The 17314-nt window shown below is 41.8% G+C and overlaps 1 pseudogene across 1 annotated transcript in view; it reads right to left on the bottom strand.

The window, feature by feature from the left end:
* Positions 1 to 580: 580 nt before the first annotated feature.
* Positions 581 to 17314, bottom strand: part of LOC140513785 (gamma-tubulin complex component 4-like) — a 28591-nt pseudogene continuing 11857 nt past the window's right edge. Inside the window, exons 7-18 of the transcript XR_011970350.1 lie at positions 16859 to 17060; positions 15848 to 16013; positions 15402 to 15526; positions 14739 to 14789; positions 13422 to 13527; positions 12968 to 13075; positions 12289 to 12427; positions 10777 to 10954; positions 9846 to 9980; positions 8518 to 8634; positions 2146 to 2285; positions 581 to 1596 (exon numbers count right to left, since the gene is read on the bottom strand). The product of XR_011970350.1 is annotated as a gamma-tubulin complex component 4-like (transcript). The remainder of the gene's footprint in view (positions 1597 to 2145; positions 2286 to 8517; positions 8635 to 9845; positions 9981 to 10776; positions 10955 to 12288; positions 12428 to 12967; positions 13076 to 13421; positions 13528 to 14738; positions 14790 to 15401; positions 15527 to 15847; positions 16014 to 16858; positions 17061 to 17314) is intronic.

The following is a 17314-nucleotide window of genomic DNA, read 5'->3' as shown; positions in this document are numbered from 1 at the left end:
TAGTGGTGACCATTTTTGTTTTTTCTAGTTAATTTTGTACCAAGACATTCCAAAGATAAGTGGAGAATATTCTTTGCCTTAAAATATTTCTTTCCAGTGAGTATAGGACTGGTAAGTTACATATACTTTCTCAAATATGAAATTACTAAACTTAGGGATGCTAAGACCCCACTGAACTCTGAAGGGCTTTCCTTTGAAGTATGGTAAGCTGTCCTGTGGAGCTAGCTAGCGGAGAGTCTAGGATTGGGCTGGGACCGGGTCAAAAGCTCTGAAGTCCTATAAAATGAAGTAGCTGCCTGAACACTTAGAAATTTTCAAAACTCCAAAAAGGCATACATTTAATTACTGTAACCATGGCCCTTACTACCAAAACCAGTTAAGGTAGTCCCTTTGAGGTCTGTGGTAGAAGGAGAGACCACCTCCATCCATCTTTTTTAGGAGATACCTGAATATCTCCCCTTTCCTCCTGCTTTCTAAGAGACATCAATGGGAAAATCCCTGCTCAGTGACTGACTGCCTTGAAGAGTGAGGGGATATTAGACTAGTTTTAATCTGCTACACAGAGAAGCCAGTACCGTGGTGAGGGTTTAATAAATATTTATTTTGATGGTGTTACGACACTCCTGATGACCTAGGTTCAAGCCCTGTCTCTGCCACACAGACTATTTCCACTTAACTCCTTGGCGCTCTGGGTACCTCTAAGGCCTGAGTTGCAGACTGGCTGCAGAGCTGCATTGATGGAGGGAGGGGAGTCTCCCATACCTCTGAAATACCACCCATCACCCCCCAGAAAAAAACAAAAAAACAACTGCTAATTGCTTCTGCTTTCGTAGCACTAATATAGTTGGGTGTGGAATTTGTGACTTAAACTACTAATGCCCTTTTATAGCTGAAATTTCACATGGGGTCTTTATTCTATTTCCCTCCCCCCCGCCCCCAGCTTCTGTACATCTTAATTCTCTGACAGACACAGCCACTTAATCATTAAGTTGAAGCTGAGATAGTTGGAAGTTGTTTGATTTTTTGATTCATGGATTAAGATCTTTTAGCTTCTTCAAAGACAGTGGAAAAACTGTGAATAAGGAAGAACAGCTATCAAGTCAATAGAAAGTTTACCTGTTGCCCTTCTTGCTAATGACATCTAGAAATCTAATGTGCAAAAACGATCCTCTTTCCAAATGTGTGCCATAAGCAGATCTGACTTTCCGGTCATATTATAATGATTGTTCAGAATGTATTTCTAATAGAAGTACACGTTCAGTCACGGTCACTTGACTATTAACTAAGTCATGCTTTACCACCAAACTCATAGAAGGAGGATTAATAAACTCTTCTACAAGGCCAGAAAAAAATTCGCTTCTGTTTTGATGTATAATGAAGCTAACTTTTTTTTTAATGGTGACAAATGATATCCTTAGTACAAGTTAACGGCTTCATGACAAGAGAGCGGATTAAACTGCATTTCTCAGTTATAAAAGTAGAAGAGAATGTTTCCATGAACCTTCAGCAACAGACGGAATCACCTCTGGACGGATGGAAACTGCAATCTTGCCAACTTAGCTCCTGAATCTCAACCACAGGGTTCATACCCCAAAACTGCAAAAGAAAAAGACACCATCACATACTTTTCCTGCAAAAAAACTATAGATGTGAGACAGTTTCACATTCAAAATCAAGGAATCGTAGATAGCTCCTAGCCTGTCTTCTGTTACCATCAAAAGATCAGCTGGGAGGAGGCTTAGAAAAAATTACTAAGACCAAAGAAGTCTTTTTTTTTCTCTTTAGGAAAAAGTTTGAAGAAAGATAAATGGTAAAACTGAGCAAATGATTCCTACTATGCCCTCTTGCTCACAAACCCACACTATAAGAAGGGAGAAAAAATCGTACTGAAGAGACTGTTCAGTATAAAAAAGCTTGATCTTTTTACATGAGGCAGCATGACACAGGCAGAGGGCAGCCCACTGGATATAAAGTCAGAGAAGCTGAATTCAGTACCTGGTACTGCTATTTATGTGACTTTGGGCAGTCTGAGACATTAGGTGTCAATTTCCTCGTTGTAAAATAAGGGGGTTGGAGTAGAAGATCCCTCCGGTGCAGTGTATGATTCCAGGAACCTAGTCAGCTGAATACCTAACCTGTGCCTACCTGCCCAGAGTCCCACCAGCCTGGGTGTAATACTTGTTGTAATCCAGTCGTAGCAGTAGTTGAGCCAAATCTGAGTTTATTTGATGATTCCGGACGCTGGAAAGGATCTTAAAGAGGAGTGAAGACTGACGGCTAAAACCCTGCAGGAAGGAATAACAGGGATTCAAGCGAATTCACCCCAAAACCTCATTCTTCTTTTACCTATAGCTGGAGAAGATGAAGAGTTTCATAGGAAGTGCCTTGAAGTCCAGGGGACTGATTGTGGCTGTACACCAGGGCAAGTGCAGGGAACAGTAACAAATGCCAACTGACTGCTCTACCCAGTGCTGGGTCACAGATACAGGGTGGGCGAGGAAGGGTCTTGTACCTAGTAGGGATGGTGTTACAGGCCAAGGAGCAGTCACAGGCTCCAGGCTATGCACTGAGCAAGCAACAACTTGAGAAACAAGCTATGTGGCCCTGATCTGGGGAGTGGGGCTGGCAGCTGAGGGTGGGAAGGGGTCTCAGTTTCAGCATCAAGCCTAGTCTGAAGCTGGTAGGATAATAACCAAGGCAAGAATTCTAGACCAAAGGGCACCCTTTGTTCTGTCATCCTAAATTGCAGAGCTTTCCTGTGATAGTGGCTGATTCCAGCAGCAGTCCACTGGAACTCCAGTAAGCAGCAAGCCTCCAGTTGTGTTGCTCAGACCCCAAACCAGGCCAGGAACCTGCAGAGCTGTGATCGTGAGGAAGGCACTCATTTCACCTTGGATCAAACCTCTCTGGGAGCACTGGAAGCTTGCAGGTCCAGCCTGAACTTCCCCTGAGACCTTGGAATAACAATAATACCCCCCAAAACGCAGCATCAAGACCCAAGAGGACACAAATATAGCCCAGTCTGGACTTCACATAAAGACTGAAATCGAGAAGTAAGCTGGAAAAATGAGCAAACAGAAAGAAGAATCCCACCACAACAAATTATTGGTGAGTCAAGCAGACGCAGAAGAAAAAAATGACTCCAAAACATCTATAAGCAAAGTCTTGAAGAAAAATACAGCTTGAGTACAAGTTCCTAGAAAGGAAGATGCAAGAGCTTACTTTTTCAATGCACAAAGACTTTTTCTTGTTTTTTGCGGGGGTTCCAAATTCACACATTCCCTTCACTCCTTACGAAACCCAGTAAGAAAGCAAAAAACTCCAAAACCTATTACAAGTATGTCTAGTAATGCAAAACAAAGTTGCACGTTAGCCAAGTTGAAAGCTTAAACAATTTTCTTTATACATAAAAGCAGTAGAGGAAAAGAACTGGATGGAACACAGAATTAGAGAACGAATAGTTTGAACAAGAAGAACAACCGTACCCATGCAAAAGACTCCATGAAAATCAGAACGGGCTAAAGAAAAGAGAACGATTTCATGAGACAAGAAATATTAAAACAATGTCAAGGAAACTGCCTCCATCTCTGGGAACCAGAAGGCAGTGTCAGTTATCCGGTAGGGATTTGTTAACCGTCTATTGTGCCTGGAGTGTGCTGAGCACTTCAGATACGGATAGAGGCACAAGGTAGTTTCTGTTCTCAAGGAGGAAACAACTGTGTACAAACGAGCTGGACACGTGGTAGATCTGAAATTCTCCAGAGAAGGAAGGCCTCCCAGTGAAGGGGATCAAGAAAGACTTCCTGGAGAAGGCAATGTTTCAGCTGGATCTTGAAGCCAGGAAATGGAAATGACCAGAAAGAGAATTCCAAGCATAGGGGGCAATGACAAGGCCTGCAGTTTGGAGACAGAAAATCATGTGGGAGGAGGAGTAAGGAGGCCAGTGACACTGGATCACAGAGTACGTGGTAGAAAGGCAGCAGAGGGCTGGGTATGGAGGGCTTTGAATGCCAAACAGGGTTTTATACTGGATCCCGGGGGTTATAGGGAGCCATTGACATTTACTGAGTAGGAAGTTGACATGGAGAAATCTGCACTTTTAAGAAGATTAATTTGGGAGACGAATGGAAGGAAGGTGGACTGGAGTGGGGAGAGCCTAGAGGCAGGGAGATCAACCAGTAGGCTATTTCAATAGAAAAGGAATGAGGTAATAAGGGCAGGTACTAGAGCATTAGGTGCAGTGTCAGAAGAGAGGGATATAGGACATGTTTTGATGTAAAATCAACAGGACATAGGAACAGATTGGATATGGGGAGTAAAAGAGAGTGAGGACTTGAGGATGAGATCTAGGTCTGGTGTTATCCTCAGCAGTAACAGGAAAGTTCAGAAGAGGATAGCTTTTTTGGGGAAAGTTAATGAATTCAGTTTTAGACATGTAGAATTTTAAGATGTTTCTGGGAGGAAGCCAAGAGGGCAGAGTAGCATGAAGCAGTATAACAAGCTCCATCCCCTAAAAAACCAAATTACTCCAAACAAATTTAGAAAACTCACCAGACTGAATCTTGATGGGTAAATCTAGGAAAAGTAACACTGAGTCATTTGTCCACTCCAAGTCATTCTAGGGAGAAAGATGGAGAGGTCTGCGAATACTGGGGATGAAGTCTGGTACAGAGCACCCCAGGCATGAAATACTGCAGCTCTTAGGGAGACACTGTGTACTAAGGCAAGAGGAAACCCCAGACCCATATTAGGGCACTGCATACAGAAAGCAGGAACAGGTGTTAACTGGCACTTTTGGTAGCCACTACCCAATTCTGGGTCACAGATTCTTGGCAGACTGAGAAGGAAACCTGTCCCAGGGGGTGGTAATCCTAAACCAGAGAGTACAGAAGTAGTAATGATGTGGGTCCCAGAATGGGGTGCCAGCTTCTAGCCCAGTGTGATCACCTGTAGAAGAATAACCCTCGTGGGAATTCTAGACCAAAGGGGAGCTGACAACTCCATCACTCTGAACTGGCAGCTTTCCAGGTAGCTGGTAGGGTAAAGTCCAGCAGCCTACTGCTGCTCAGATCCAAACCCAGGGCAGGATCTTGTAGAGCTCAGATCAAGAGGCAGTGATCAGACTTTGCTCAGGATCAGACCACTTTGGGGACACCCCAAATTACAATGTTCAATACTCCAAGAAAGCAGCCACAGGATCTGCCTAGACCTTCCCTCCAGAAGTGTGGAGAGCCCATGCCTAACATCAAGTTTGAAGTTAGGAAGTAACTATTATGGTGGCAGGGAAGCTCCAGACAAGCCTCCATGAAAAGATTACTCCAAAATATCTAAAAGCAAAGCCTACAAGAAAAATACACCTTGGGCACAAACTCTCTTGTAATTGTTGGAAGAGACAAAGCAAGAGTTTTTAAAAAAAGAGATGAAAAGCATTTTTGTAAATTAAGTGAGAGCATGTGAGGAAAAAAATGGAAAGGAAACAAGAACTATGGATGAACAAACTGAAAAAGGAATGAACAGCTTGGCACAAAAGGTGCAGATCCTTGCTCAAGCAACAAACTTCCTGAAATTAGAATGGACCAAAAAGAAGCCAATGATTCTATGAGGCATCAAAAAATATTAAAAGTCAAAAAGGCTGGAAAAAATAGAAGAAAATGCAAGGAATCTCACAGCAGAAACAACTGAACTGGGAACCTCATCAGGAGAAAAAAAATTTAAGAATCATTGAACTATCTGAAGCCCATGGACAAAAATAAGAGCCTAGACATCTTACTTCAAGAACTCGTAAAAGAAAACTGCTTATATCTCTTGGAACTTAGAGAGCAAAGCAGAAACGGAAAGAATCGACCAATCACGTCCAGAAAGAAACTCCCAAACTAAAATTCCCAGGAACATCATAGCTTCTGGGTCAAAGAAAAAATGCTCCAAGTTGCCAAAAAGAAAGAATCTAAATATCAAAGAGCCACAGTTGGAAGCATACGTGATTTAGCAGCCATCAGTATAAGGAATGGAGAACTTGGAATACAGTATTTCAGAAAGCCAAAGACTTAAGGTTAGAGCCAAAAATAACATCAGTAAAACTGAGTATCATACTCAGGACTAAAAATTGACTTTTAATGAAACAGAGGACTTTCAAGCATTCCTAATGAATGCTTGGTAGAAACTCTGAAGTTCAAACACAGGAGTTAAGAGAAAAATAAAAAGGTAAACAAAAATGAACAATGAAAAAGGCCTAGACAAGTGTAATTGCTTACATGCAAACATGGGGAGATGATATGTCACCTGAATCCTATCATCACCAGGAGTCATATGAAATCTAATTAGGCAAAGCCTGGGAGTGGTTTTGCTGATGTCTTGGTGATCTTAAAAGAATGGAAAGAGGGGGGAAGTATGATATATTCAGGAGGGAGGGAAGGGAAAGGTTAGGGAAAACTACTAACTTTTGGGGCACAGCTCCCAATTGCTTTCCAGAATGGCTAGACCAAGTATACAGCTCTACTGACATGATGCATTAATGTGCCTATTTTCCTATATATTTTCCAGCATTTGCCATATTCCTTTTTTGTCACTTTTGCCAAACTGAGGAACATGAAGTGGAACCTCAGAGCTGTTTTAATCTGTATTTCTCTAATTATTAGTGATATAGGCATTTTTTTCATTTGACTTCTGAGAGCTTGGATTTCTTCCTCTGAAAACTGCCTGTTTATAGCCTTTGACCACTTGACAACTGGGAGACTTATTCTTGTGAATCTGAAATATTTCCCTTTAATTTTTAGAACTATGTCCATTATCAGAGAAAATTGCTGTAAATATTTTTCCATTTTTGCTTCTCTTTCAACTTTAGCTGCACTGGTTTTGTGCACAATCAAAACTGTCCTATGATCCTCTCTGTTCTTTGTTTGGGCATGAATTCTTCCCCTCTCCAAATATCTTACAGGTCATTTCTTCCTTGCTTTTAAAATCTATTTATGATGTTACCCCTTATGTCTAAGACACATACCCATTTGGCTAGTACCTTGGTATACGGTATGAGATGTTTAAACTATACACTAGTTTCTGCTAGACTGCTTTCCAGTTTTCCCAAGTTTTTGTCAAATAGCAAGTTCTTACCCTAACACCTGGGATCTTTGGGTTTATCAAATACTAAGCTACTGGGCTCATTTGCTTCTATATATTATATACCTAATATGTTTTCCTGATCAGCCTATTTCATAACAAGTACCAAATAATTTTGATGACTGTTTTGTAGTATAGTTTAACATCTGGTACTGCAGGCCTGCTTCCTTCCCTCTTTTTATCACTATTTCCCTTGAGGTTTTTAGTCTTTTATTCTTTCAGATAAATTTTATTATTTTTCTTAGCTCTATAAAGTAATCCTTGGATAGTTTGATTTGAATGGCACCAAAGAAGTAAATTAATTTAGGCAGCAGTCATTTTTATTATGTTGGCTCAGCCTACTCATGAGCAATGAATATTCTCCAATTATTCAGATTTGTCTTAATGTTACGAGTGTTCTGTAGTTGTATTCATACAGTTCTTGTGATGACCTTAGCAGGTAGATTCTCAAGTATTTTACACATTCTGTAGTTATTTAAAAAGAATTTCTCTTTTTACCTCTTCCTCCTGAGTTATGTTGGTAATATGCAGAAATGCTAATGATTTCTGTGGGTTTATTTTATATCTTGTAAATTTGCTGAAGTTGTTTGAATTAATTCTTCAGTTAACTCTCTCGAGCTTTCTATGTAAACCATTACATCATATGCAAAAAGTGTAACTGTGTTTCTTCTGTCCATGCTTATTGCCTCAGTTTCTCTTTCATGTCTTACTGCTCTAGCTAGCATTTCTAACATTCTATCAAATTGTGGTCGTGATAATGGACATCCTTACTTTACCCTTAATCTGATTCAAAGACTTATAAGTTTATCATTACATATAATGCTGGCTTTGGTTATAGATAAATACTACTTATCAAATTAAGGAAAATACGTTTATTCCTGTGCTAGTTCCTAGTCTTTTTCAAACAGGAATGGGTGTTGTATCTTGTCAAACGCTTTTCTACATCTCATAAAATCATGATTTTGGCCATTATGATTAACATGGTCAGGTAGGTTTATAGTTTTACTAATATCTAACAAACAATGCCTTCTTGCTATAAATCCAACGTGGTCATACTGACATGTCTGTGCTATGTTGCTGAAGTCTACCTGTAAATATTTCATTGAAACATTTTGTATTGTTTTCATTAGACATATCAGTTTATAGTTTCCTTTTCTTTGTTTTAATGTTTTTTTAAACTTATCCAATGAGGAAATTTGTTTTGTTTGACTATACATATTTATTACAAGAGTTTTGTTTTACTTTCTTTTTCATTGATGAGTGAAGGTGGGACGGAGAGAAAGTAGATTTAGGTTAATTGAAAAAAAGCAAAATTTCATTTAAATAAATTCCACAGAAGAGGATGGCAGCTTACTCTCTAGCTGTCAGGACTGTCCCTGTCCAGCTCCATTCTGGCAGACTTACCTTCACTAGAATACTCAGCTGGGCAGCCCCACGCTCATCTAGAGGGCCCAGATTCTGGCTGACCAGTGAGCAGAAACTGTGACAGAGATCTAGGATTTCATTCAGGCAGTGGAACACCTATATTAAAAAAAAAAAATAGTAAAAGAAGGAAAATGGGCATGTTATGGGGAATGACAGCTTAGAGGATTCAGGGTCTTCTATTCCCAAGAACACGCCTACAATTCTAACCTTTCTACTTGGGCTCCAGGCTTATGTCTCTGATTGCTGGATATATTCATTTCAATTGGAATGTCCTATGGTACCTCAAATTCAGTATGTTTGAACAACTCATTATCTTTAGTTACTCAAAACTACTTTACCCTTTGGGATTCCCAATTTCTAGTCATTATCTTCTGAACATGCCACAGAAAATCCATGAATGTCTTTATTCATTCTATATATCCCCTGTATGGCATGTGCAAAATACACTTCTTTTTTCCTCTTTTTATTTTTCCATTTCTCTAAGTCTTTCTTCAAGGCCTAACTTAAGACCCACTTCTTCCATGAAACCCTGACTGCCCTAATTTTTACCAAGCACTCTAGCATTTACTGGCTGTGCCATTTATTTGGTGCTATAGTAACAATACAATTGTATGCATAATCTGTCTTCCCAATTACACTGTAATCTCCTTGAGAGGTTTGGATCCTGACTGTCTGATATACAGCCTTAATGGAGCAGGTGCTAAAGGACTACTTGTTGATGAAGTTCTAGTTCCATCATCCCCTCTCCAAAGTAGAACTGAACTCAAACCATCCAAGGCAGGCAGCTGATCCTAATGCAGGGGTGGGGAACCTGCAGCCTCCAGACCACATATGGCCCTCTAGGTCCTTGAGTGAATCCAAACCACACAGAACAAATCCCCTTAATAAAAGGGTTTGCTCTGTAAAACTTGGACTCAGTCAGGGCCACACTTGAGGACCTAGAGGGTCACATGTGGCCTGGAGGCCAGAGGTTCCCCACCCCCATCCTAATAGTTCACAGACATCTTTAGCAGAACAAGCATTTCACTCACTCTTACTTTTCATCATTACCACACATACACGCTAATGTAAAGCAGTTTCTGTTTCCTTTGCCTTAGACTATTCTTCTGTTCCTTATCTATCTCAGAAACCTGAATACATATCATCTGTGCTGTCTCCTATTTATAAATATTGCGAAATACCAACAAAAATGGGGAATAAAGATCTGATTAATGGAAGCCTGTTGTCTTGTCAACTCAATCAGCATCTGAAGAAGGGGAAGATTTAGTGCTATAAAAACTTCAGAAAGCCAAACGAGCCCCACTTACAGGTTTCAGCAAGATGAATGACTGAGCCAGCAAGTTGCTCAGGAAGTGGTCATGAGCCAACTGGATGCTCTCAAAATCCCTTGTGGAGTTAATCTGATGGAGGAGCTGGGAGAATTGAGACTCCAGCACATCTACCTGAAGGAGAATTAGAAGTAATTAAAGTATTTTATGGGACACAATCACTCTAGGAGAGAAAGGATAGTGAGGCATCTGAAAAATAAAACACAGAAAACTCCCCTGTGCTCTTGAATTGACCAAGAAAGCCCTTGTTATGTGGCATGACATTGGTAGGGAAAGCTGAAAACCTGGTTCAACCCAGCCTCCTGTCATTAAAGCAGATGTTTTATGTTCATACTGACTGACTCAGTTACATTTTATTAAAATTTAAAGACTTATGGAACACTTCAAAAAGCCAAAACTTCAGTGATGCCAAAGACCTGAGATTTCATCCCGAGGATGCTTCCTTCAGTGAATTATATTGCCACCACTCTATACTTTAGCAGACAGTCTTTGTGAATTGCTGTGACCAAACCAATTCATCAGCTGACAATCAACCATCTAATGTGAAGCCTTTCCTAACTTAGTGAGGCTGGTCATATGGTCAGGACTTGCACTTTACTGACAACTTGCAAAAAATCTCAGGGTCAGCTTCCTGTCACAACAAAACAGAGCAGGATTTTAGGGTGATGCCAATGTCATCCTATCCACAAGAACTTAATAAGTGCCTTAGTGGTGCTGCTCATATGAGATTGTTAGTGCTTCTGGGGCTTCTTATGCCTCATCAATACCATTCCACATAGCAATCCTAAAAACCACGGCCAATTTGTTTCTCTCATGAGCGTTCCCCCAGGGCAAGAATAAAACATCCCTGCAAGACCTTTCTCCTGCCCTTTCTTCATCTCCCATGTACCATTCAACTTTCAGCACAGACCTGGAGATAATACTGAAGATTATCCACCAAGAAGGCCATGTGGTTCCGTAGGCGCCATTTAATGGCATCGCTCTGGTTAGACTTGAGATGCTTGCGCTGCATTTGGAGAGCCCAGCAGTGCTGCAGTTCTGCCTGCACTCGTCGTACGCTGAGCAAGTACTTGAAGACAACATTGTACCTGGGTCCAAAACAACCACCGTGAAGCTAGACTCTTCCATTCCCAGCTACCTCCCCTTTCCCCTCAGTCAAGTCCCAGATTCCTCCTCTTCCTCCCTTTTTCTTTCCCATTTTCAAAAAGAAAGGATTTGAAGCTAGCCAGAGAAGGGCCCTCTCTACTGGAGGCAAAGTCCTTGTTCCTTTCTCCTGAGGCTCAGCCCAATGCATGTTTCTGTCCCAGGACTTTCCATTTCACTCATGGGAGGCCCAGCATTCCAAACAGCCTCTGCTCCTTCTACCTTTACTTTGCAAGTCATGCCAAACAACACCTGCCTTACAAAGTTCACTGAACTATACAGAGGTCATGAGAAACAACAGGTGACCAGCCTTTGGGGAATGTAAACCCCTCAAAGGCAGGCATGTTTTTTCCACAATCTCTTAGGGCTCAGGATTGTGCCATGTGCATGATGAACTCTTAATGTTATGTAATGGTTAGCTGTCTGAGAGTGATACAACGTTCTTTGAAAAGGAATGAGTTTCCTATCTCCACAAATATCCAAATGGTGGTTGAATTACTCTTTCAGAGAAAGAACTCCTGCCCTGGGAGTGAGGCTGTACTACATAACTTGTATGGTCCCTTCCAATTCTAGAGTCTGTGATTCTAAACTTTTTATTCCTCCCTAGGTCGTGACAGCTGCTGACATGGGAGAAATGTCAGAGGACACATACTGAAGACAAGCACTTGGAAGAAGAGTTGATTCCTAGGGGAACTGGAACTATGTGACCTCTCATCTTGGCATGAGTTTACACAGAAAAATAAGAAACCTAATTTCCTTCAATTCTAAAATAATCCCTGTTGAAACCTGCCTTCTTCAAAGGGCTCAAGGACACATCCAGCATCAAGCTTATTATGCCGATCACTGCCACCTCAAATTAATTTCAAAAACAGAAGCAACATGGCATATGAGGAAGACCTAGGAGTTTGGAGGTTATTGAATCCAACCCCCTCATTCAACAGATGAGGACACTAAGGCCTGGGGGCTTTACATGACTTGCCCATCAACAGAGAGGCAGCCAATGGCACAGCCAGGATTCACACTCAGGTTTAGTGATTCCAAGGTGAATGCTATTTCTACTAAACCATACTACTTCCCCAAGGGCTCTTTTACCAGAAGTTCTCTAAACAGTTTTAGGTCAGCATCTGCAGGTTAAATAGACTGGGGTGGAGATGGATGGATTCTTGAAGTTGTATCTCCTGGGCCTGCAGATTACTAACAACTGGTCAGAGGGCCTCTATCTTCCCTGCCATAGTTAGTGTTTGCTAGCAAAAAGCTCACAGAGGTCTTGTAAACCTACTTCTCCAGGACAGCAGGAGTGAAGAGAATGTGCAGAGGCCACTGCACTTTGTAGGAAAGACCGAGGGCTGCCCAGCCTGACGCAGGGTCTTCTCGGGGAGAGGTGTCCCGAGAAGGTGCTTCTCGTGCTTGAGTAACATCTAAGGCAAAAAAAAAAAAAAGAAAAAGAAAATGAAGAAACTTCAGTCTAATTAAGACAGACAACTTGTTTTGTTGAAAGAAGAATGCACATGAATAACATGAGAGAAAAAACCAGGGGGATGTCTAAGACACAAGGAGGAAAACATAGTGGGCAGAGGGCAAGGAAACAATGTGTAGGCAGGTTTTTTGGTAGATCTTAGAGATTATTTTGTTGTCTTTAGAGACAGAGGCAGCTGGAATAAGACAAGAACTGACGCATGGCATAATGAAAAAACCCTTGGCTGCTAATGAAGTGGTCTGGATTCCAATCCTGGCTGTGCCACTCATGAGTCTCGGGAAGTCGTGTAACCACCCTGTATCCCTGTTTCTTAATCTTTAAAATGAAGAGGCTGAACTAGAAGATTTCTTAGGACCCCCTGAGTGCTAAAGGTAGATAACTCTAAGATGAAAACCATATAAGCGTCTTCAGAGAAGGAAGCAGCATCAGGAAAAAAGGGAGGAACAATGATATGCGAAGGAGAGAGAAAGGGAATTAATACCCTTATGTTCCTTTCCATGGTACTCAATTGTCAGGTGAAGCAGAGGGAGGAGGTTGTCATCATCTAACAGCACCTTGTGGGCAGACTGCTGGAAGGCCACATTAACATCTGGCAGAGAGAAAGAACAAGGAGCAAATAATAGCACCTGGCTATATGATGAAGCCTGGAAGAAATGTTCTCCCATCCAACCCTGCCTGACCGTCAGGAACAAACACTATTTGACTTTGGGGTCCAGACCACACCATTTCATACAGATATCATTGGTTATGTGGCTGCTTGTCCCAGGAGATGACTGCAGTGTGATGGAAGCTATCCAGGCCCACTGAAATGGCTTCCCTAGGTAGCAACAGAAGGTAAGGAGGCTGCCCCTCAAGCCCTCAATGAAGAAGCTGAGAGTTGGGCTCTTCTCTCAAGGAAAGTAACTTAGTCATTCACTCTTCTGTTGAGTACTTACCATGCTCAGTTACTGCAGTGGGCGGTGTCTTTAACATATGCTGGGCTGTGTCAATGAAGGCCTGGAACAGTTCTCCTCGTCCCAGCAGGTAAAAGTCTTTAATGATCTTTGAAAAAGAATGTCAGTATACAAGTCAACAATCACACAAGTCTTAGGAATTCTTCGCTATCCAAGGAACTGAATTCAATCCAATTAAAGCATTCACAAAGCTCCTATTATGTATAAGGCACTGTCCAAGGAGAGAGGAACACACAGAAGAAAATTAAATTACCCCTACTGTTGAGTGGCTTATAGTCTACTTGGGAGAAGGAATATTTACCTAAATAAGTAAAACTAAAGATAAATTAGAGCAGAAAGCACTAAAAACTGGGGAGATAAGCGAAGGCTTCCCTGAGGAAGTGGAACCCAAGTTAAGCCTTGAAGGAAGAAGACGAGGACTTTTGCAAAGCAGAGATGACAAAGGAATGCATTCCAGACATGGGGGGGATGGCTCATGTGAGAAGAAAGAGGCTGGAGACGAAGCATTTGGGAACAGTTAGTTATCATAATGGTCAGAACACAGAGCTCATGAAAGGGAATAGTATGAAGTAACACTGGCAAAGTAGGTTCCCAGACTGTAGAAAGGCTTTTAAACTAGAAACAGTGCAGAGCTGTCTCCTTAATTAGGACCCAACTAACACATGGATTTGGAGGCAGCGTGGTACAGTGGATAAAGAGCCAACCTCAGAGTCAAGAAGACCTGGGTCCAAGTCCCTTTTGGGATAGATCTTGGTTGTATGACCCTGGGCAAATCACTCAACCTCCACATAAATTCTCTAAAACAAGGAGTTGCAGAGAAGGTACTGATATACACTGATAGAATGTTTTTCCTTGGGAATTCCCCATACCAATGAACACAGTGTCATTTCCTTCCTGTCCCCAACAGATGGATGTGAGATTCTGCCCCTCTAAACAGGCATATCAAGAAGAGAAATTTTAGTGGTGCTGTTAAGCCAGGAAGATTACAGTATATTTGATATCTTTACTTGGTGGCAACACAAATGATAAAATTACAAGAAAACTTATGTCTATCTCTTTGTCCTACAGTATGGTATATCTCTACAATTATGTTTGTATTTACAGAAGCAAATCCTGGAAGGAATTATTCCTTCAGATGACACCCAGCAATGGCCTGCTCATTTTGGGGAAGAGTATACAAGGTCATCCTAAGAATCCAGGGATAGGTTTTTTTCCCCAAATCAATAGAGTTAGGGAAGGCAAAGGTCATTTCCTGTTAGTTACATTTTAACAATAAAGAAAAATAAATGAAACTATTACCTTTAGTTGGCCTAATAAATCTGACTCCTCCACCATAAGTTTCCATAGATGCTGAGGAAACAAGAACATCAGTGAAATCCCATTTTGAGAACACCATTACAAAGGAGGATTCTTTATTTAAAAAGCTGCTCTATATTCCACTGAATGACTCAGGAAAGAATACTACTCATATGATCATGACAATAAACTGTCTACAAAAAACCCTTCTGAAAACCTGCTACTAGACCCTGTACAGACGGCAGCAGCAAGAGAGCTTAGCCCTTCGTCCTTTTGTTCTTTAGTGGAAAACCCAATCTGGTCCCAAGCTCCCGTGGAGCAGAAATACACACACAAAGTGAAACAAAGATCTCATCTATGCCTTCAACTAAAGAAAACGTTGTGACGCGAGATGCTGAGTGGATTGTGTCTCTGTCACCGTCAGGCAGCTAGCAAGGCATTCCATGTCCCATAAGAGACTGAGCTCAGTAAGAGGGAAGGACACTTACTATGGCAGCATTCCTAAAACCCAAAGACGGAGAAAGCGTCTGGCCTGAGGAATCATTTCTTCACCCTGGTCTCTAGTGCCAGCTAGAAGAAGCAGCTGCTGTGCTCCACTCTCTATCTTTCCAGGTCAATCCACCCCCTCAGAAAACATATGCTGGATCAGACACTTAAAAGGCAAACCTCAGCAACAGTGCTGCGTATCCGGTCCACCACCAGCTCAAAATCCACAAGGCTGAAAAGAGGCTGCTGCTTGAGGCGATGCAGTTCGGCAGCAAAGGTGTCTTCTTGATTCTTTAAAATAGATCCTGTGTATCATGGACAGTAGGAGGAGAGACCCTCGGAGCTATGCTATCAACAACGCTCTGATTCTTTCATTTGTTACTATAGACAATCTAACTAACCAGGGTCTAGTAAATACAGGGCAATAATTTTTGCTCTTAACCACTGGGTGCCACTTCCCTTGCTTTGAAGATTTCTGACAAGAAGCATCATGGTGCCCTCTTACAAGATTTATTTCAAAATATGATGTACTACACTGACCACTGCCTTGGCTCATGAGGCAATGGGCAATAAAAGCTGCTCTTGACCAGCTCTTGGGGATGAGATGTTAGGACAGGACTTCCTACCTTTTCTGGTCAGATTCACATTCTGATTCTCAAACATCTGTACAGACTCTCCTACAAACAGGATTTTTTCAGCGACTCTCACTGGAATATAGGAAGGAAGTATTTCCACCCGAAGGGAAAACTGCTTCAGGGATGGGGCCAGCATGTTCTCTTCCTCAATCAGGCGCTGGGTGAGGAGATACAGAGTGACAAAGGAAACAAGAAAGTATGCAGTAACTCTATCTATCTCCATCCTTTATATTCCATAGTTAATATATTGGGCAATAGGGACTTTAAACCCAGGGATGTACAACTCCCACCTGCCAGGCATGTACTGTGCTTGCAAGGAGGTAGTCTAGCCTGGTGGCTAGCAGGCAGGAGAGGCACAACACATGAACGTTCTAGTTCTAGCATTGCCATTAACTAGTTACAGGACTCTAGCTAAATCATTCAACTGCTCTGAGCCTTAGTTCCTTCCTCTGTAAAATGAGTAGGTTGGACTAGACCTGTGAAGTCCTAAAAAAAAATCCTATTATGCTCAGTTCCAAGAATTTATGATTCTTATGTAATACACTGGCATCTATATAGGTTTTTGTGAATCCTAATTAAGACCTTGAGCTGCATCAAAAAGCTGCCAGAGAGACACAACTTAAGGAGCTGTCCACTTCCTAAGTATGGTATTAGTATGGTATGAAGAAGGCCTCACAACTGCCCAGCCTAATGGATTATCATAGACTCACGGGTCTGGAACTGGATCAAGTCCAATCTCATTTTAGAGACGAGGAAAATAGGCCCCAGGGAGGTTAAGTCTGGACCTAGACAAACAAGCAAAGGAGGTGGGGGTTGTACTCTTCAGCGCTCTTTCCCATGCATCCTGCAAACCTCATTCAGACAAAGGCAAATATCAGGAGGGACAGGCTGAAGGAAGTGGCGCAGATGGCACCGAGGTGGCAGGCTCAGTGCAAGCTCATGTGAGAGGGCGAAGGGGTCACTATCTGGTGGAATGTACTGCCTTTCCCTTCAAATCCTCACCAGGTCCTGAAGTTCTCGTAACTGCTTCCCTGTCAGGCCTCCAATGCCCAGGTCTTCCTCCTCCTCCTCCAGTTGAGTAGAGACAAGGCCAGAAGATGGGCCCTGTTTAATAAAGAACTCTTCGTGTTGGTCCAAGAGGAGGCCATGTAGCATCCAGGCAGAAAGCTGCTTGTACATGACCCCATGGCACACTGCCAAGATCCTGAGTGGAGAAAGGGAGAGAAAAACCAATGCCATAAAAGCCCTTGCTGGGCACAAACACCCAGGCCATTCTGGGACGTCACTAGAGGGTACTGGCCAAGATCTGAGTAAGAATTTGGTGAGTCAGAAGGGAAACTGTCCATTACACTAAAAATAATCATTCCATTTTTATTCCTATCTTTTTGGAATTAGTCATTAAATTTCTTATAATTAAAGTTCCCATATTAAGTTTAAAATGTCCTTCAGCTATTTTGA

Source organism: Notamacropus eugenii, chromosome 7, assembly GCF_028372415.1.
Source record: "Notamacropus eugenii isolate mMacEug1 chromosome 7, mMacEug1.pri_v2, whole genome shotgun sequence".
Classification (NCBI taxonomy): Eukaryota; Metazoa; Chordata; class Mammalia; order Diprotodontia; family Macropodidae; genus Notamacropus; species Notamacropus eugenii.
The sequence above is the reverse complement of the archived record's forward strand: the minus strand, read 5'-3'. Positions and strand labels throughout refer to the sequence as shown.